This window comes from Panthera tigris, chromosome B2 (assembly GCF_018350195.1).
Source record: "Panthera tigris isolate Pti1 chromosome B2, P.tigris_Pti1_mat1.1, whole genome shotgun sequence".
Classification (NCBI taxonomy): domain Eukaryota; kingdom Metazoa; phylum Chordata; class Mammalia; order Carnivora; family Felidae; genus Panthera; species Panthera tigris.
The window spans coordinates 85,121,555-85,126,316 of record NC_056664.1 but is presented as its reverse complement, the minus strand read 5'-3'; positions in this window follow the sequence as shown (position 1 = coordinate 85,126,316).

Here is a 4,762-nt window from a genome sequence, read left to right as displayed (position 1 = left end):
TTAGGCCATTTGAGAGGTAAGAAAGTTTGAGTTTTAGGGACTTCCAAATACTTGTCAAGGCATGGCCCTCAGACGTGGACTCCTCCACTTTGCTACACTGCTCTTTTTCCACATAAATATATACTTCAACTCCATGTATTATCATATTTCACCTCTAGCCCTATGAGACACTGATCTGGTACAATCAAAAAACAAATTACAGTAGGTTTGGGAAAACACTGTGTCTGATAACCTCATCTTGAAGGTTTGAGTTTCTATTAGCATATTAAACATACTGAGAAAAACTTTAATAAAGAAATTATATAAATGTTATTATACAACGAATCTAAATAATGTGTTACATCAAATAGCATTTGGGAGAGACTGGCATACCAATTATATAAAGACCACTATTAAGTCCATGACTCTTGATGAGACCCTTAAGTGAATAATCATATTTATTTTTATAGAGATTGTAGTCTTATATAACAGAAGTATGTATTTCTTTTATAAATTTAGGCAATGTTTATTTTGAAATATTAACTTATTATCAAGAGACTCATTGTTTAGGATGACAGTGATTTGGGATGTAATTAAATAGCTCCTATGATTTTATGGTAAAATATTTTAAATATGCATATACATAATAAAATAGTAAAAATATTACTTAGTAGAGATTACTTGAGTGTGTGATATTTTATAAGCAAGAAATAGCAATTCAATTTGATCTAGTTTGGCCCACTGCTGGAATAGGTATGTAACTTGGGAATCAAGGAAGAGTTAAGTACTAATATTTAAGAACAGCAGGGAGAATACTGGACCCAGGAATACCTAGAGTTATTGGCTTCATGACAAAATGTCCCTTTTCCCTGCTTCTTTCAAGACTGGTTTTATTTTATTGCAGTGTGGAGGGTCTTGCTCTATGGGCTAGACAAAACCTCACTGAGAGCTCTTGAGCTCAGCAGTTTAAATTTTAGCTAAGAAAAGACCCTCAAAAATTCAGTTCTCAAAACCTTGGGAAGGGCCTTCAAGGTTTAGGTTCAGTTGGGTGTCCACCATTAGGCCAGAAATCAGAAAACAAGTTCACCCTGTGCAAATGTGTTTATGCCCACAAAACTCCCACCATGAACAGTGCCCAGAAGAGAAGGGTTGATGGGGTCAGCATAGATATTCACTGTACCAGTATTAGATATCATTATTCACTGAGAAAAGGGGCATGAACTTTAAAAATTTTTAAGGCCAATATCAGCAGGTATTCTTTCCCTGAAAATTTATATTGCTTTACTTGCATGTGGTGTTTTTTTTTTTAATTGGTCAAAATCCAGAGCCTTTCTATACTTTCTCTGAGTTCCTGGTAGTTTATGCACTCCTTCTCTCTACCTCTGCCTTTGGGCATTCTTAGCCATCCACTCTTGTCAGAAAGCCCAGACTCTTCACTTCTTAGGCAAGGATGGGGTCCACTGGCACAAAGCTGTGTGTGTCAGCAGGGAGTGGGGATTGAGTTTTTCTAAAAGTTTATAGTGCAGCTGCAAGGAAAGACTAAACTGCTGAATATAAGCACACTACCCCTATAGCCATACCTAATTACATTCCTCCTCTCCCCTCAGTCAGTTATGAGGAAATCCTCTCCTGTGCACTTGCATAACACCCTGTCTGTGTTCACCAACCTTCCCCCTTCCCTACCCATAGGGGCTCATTTTCTACAAGTCTTTATTCATTTATTTTCCCAAAGTCAATTTATTTTTTGAGAAAGGAATTCTAATTACTCAAGTGTTCTCACTATCTTTATATCACTATAGCCTTCTACTTCCACAGTTGCTGATGTGTTGCTTTAGTAATCTTGGTTCTAGGCTGTGGTTTCCAATCTGTTTGATGTATTAGTTATATACATATTTATTAAACATATACTGTGAATGAGGTTCCATGGGAGTTATTATGAAGGTAATGGAGGTGGGTAAAGTGGAGCTTTAGCAGATTGCAGTGTTATACTCAAGGAATGGTATAATAATAATGCCAATAGGATTAATAGCTGGCACTTGCATAGCCTCACTATTAGTTAGACACTGTTCTGAGTATCTTATGTGTATTAATTACTCTTATTGCTGCAATGACCTCTGAAGTAGCTACTATTATTATCTCTATTTCACAGGTAGAGGAACTGAAAAACAGAGAAGTTAAATAATTTGTTCAGGTCACACAGCTCATAAGTGGGATTTAAATCAGGTAATCTAGCTCTGAGTCTCTGCTCTTTAAGAAATATAAATTAGCATAAATATAAGAAGATGCAAAACAATGTTAATCACTGGAGTCCTTACGTGATAAAGGCAGGTGACCTAGTAGGTCTGCTCACTGCAAGTGAAGATGCTATCCCAGGAGACAGGGCTGCATGTCTTAGGGTAGTGGCTGTGGTGGAGGTCATACAGCAGGACTGGGATTTGGGGAAGGGACACAGAGCACGGTGAGTAGATGAAAATGATGAAGGATCTTGAGTAGGGAAAGATATGTTCTTTCCCACAGCTCTTCAATACTTCATTACAGGTATAAAAGACACATCTCTAAAAGAGTAATTAGTAATTTCTAATGGAAAGTGGCCACAGCTAGCAGAATGGCCGCTATGAGACCAAAAGATAGAACTCACTTGAATTAAGTGTGGGCACAGAGGAAACTCAGATATTTTAGATATTTGGATATATTCAGTGCAAAATTTGGAATATATATCAAAACAAGGGCTAGACATTTTGATATATATTTTTTAAAAGCTGAGAATTTTGTTCATGCCAGATAATCTTATGAATAAGTTTGTACATCAATCTAAAAGGAACAAGTAAATGAATAGGTGATTTACTATAGAACCTCCCTAGAAAGCAAGTCTTACACTCTGTGAAAAGCCAGAGAACCCCCTTGAATTCATGCTGTCAGTAAAACTAATTGGAAATGAGCACGTGGGGGGGGAATAAATAACATATGGAGGAATCTGTCTACATTTGGGAAGCCGGATTAGCCATGGATACCACTGAGTGTGCAGCAGTGACATCTGGATAAGTAGGTATATTGGGAATAGCACTAAGTAGATCTTTCCTTTTTAGTCAGGGGTCTCCCTAAAATAAGCCATGGCTCTGAGGAGAGACCCTGATTTGTCTCTGCTTGGTGAAAGTCAGACATAAATCACACATGTGTGATGTCCTGGAAAATTCAAGTAATAGCTAGTTACACAGCTGTAGCATGATTTATGAAGTACCATGGAATTCACAGGAAGGAGTGGTTTCACTCCAAAGTCAAAAAAAGACTTCATAGATGAAGGGATATTTCACTTGAATTAAAAGATGGAACTAGAGTGTATTAAGCTAAGCAAAATAAGTCAGTAAGAAAAAGACAAATACCATATGATTTCACTCATATGTGGAATTTAAGAAACACAACAGATGAACATAGGGGAGGGGAAGGAAAAAATATGATAAAAAGACAGGGAGACAAACCATAAGAGACTCTTAAATACAGAGAACAAACAGGGATGCTGGAGGGGTGGTGGATGGGAGGATGGGCTAAATGGGTGATGGGCATTTAGGAGGGCACTTGTTGGGATGACCACTGGGTGTCATATGAAAGTGATGAATCACTTTCATATGTGATGAATCTACTCCCGAAACCAACACTATACTGTACGTTAACTCATTTGAATTTAAATAAAGAAATTTTAAAAAAGAGGTATGATTTCAATACATGGGAATGTAGAACTTTTCCATTCAAGGGAACAACCAGAAATAACATAAGAAGGAAAGGAAATTGGTACTGGTGTAGAGAATAGTGAAGTGTGAGTTTAGCTAAAACATGGGCTACAAGTCAGGAGGAAAGGGGTAAGTAATAAAAAGGAAAAGATATGTCCAAGTTCTATTATAGAGAATTTAAATATGAGGATATGAAATAATGTTGGTATCTTTCTAATTGTGTAATGAAGTAGTAACTAAATATTTTGAACAGAATAGCATGATTGCACTTTAATAAGCTATCTCAAATTCAGGTTGTTCCTAAAATAGTTAAATGCTTAAAGTAATAGTTATAAAATATTTTAAGAACTTACTCTATGGCTTAGGAATTAACTGACTAAGTATATTTTTTAAATCCTCTTATTTGGTTGAATAAAAGACAGAATTATTCTTTTAGAACAGAATGTTGAAGTATCAAAAGTCTATATATATAGACATACACACACACATAAAATACTTTTCTAATAATAATATTCATCTTCTTTTAATCTTTCAGTTGCTTAATAATCAGGTATCTTTAATTGGGATCATTAATTAAGTCTGTGCTTTGGAAATTATATATGTTTTCTTTCATGAGTTTATGCTTCATAATTCAAGTTGCCAGTAATCCTATATTTTCTCTCATAAGAACAATGAGACTTTGTTATATATGTACACTTATATAATAGCACAAACATATCAGCTTATAAAATTTTACTTGATTATTGTTGGTATAATTTTCATTAGAGATACATATAGCATAAAATACCTATAGTAAGATACCTAGTTTATTATGGCATAATATGGCATATAGATAGTATCTATACTCACAAGACATGAAGTATACATCTTGGTGAATTTTTCTGCAAAGAAAATACAGCTCTGTAACCACCAGATCAAGATGTAGACATTATTGGAACCCCAAATGCTTCCTTGTTTCTCTCCTGATCATTAACCTTATACTACAAATGGAGCCATTATTCTCATTTTATAATCATAGATTTTTTTTCCTTTCTGCTTTTGAGCTACATAAATAGATG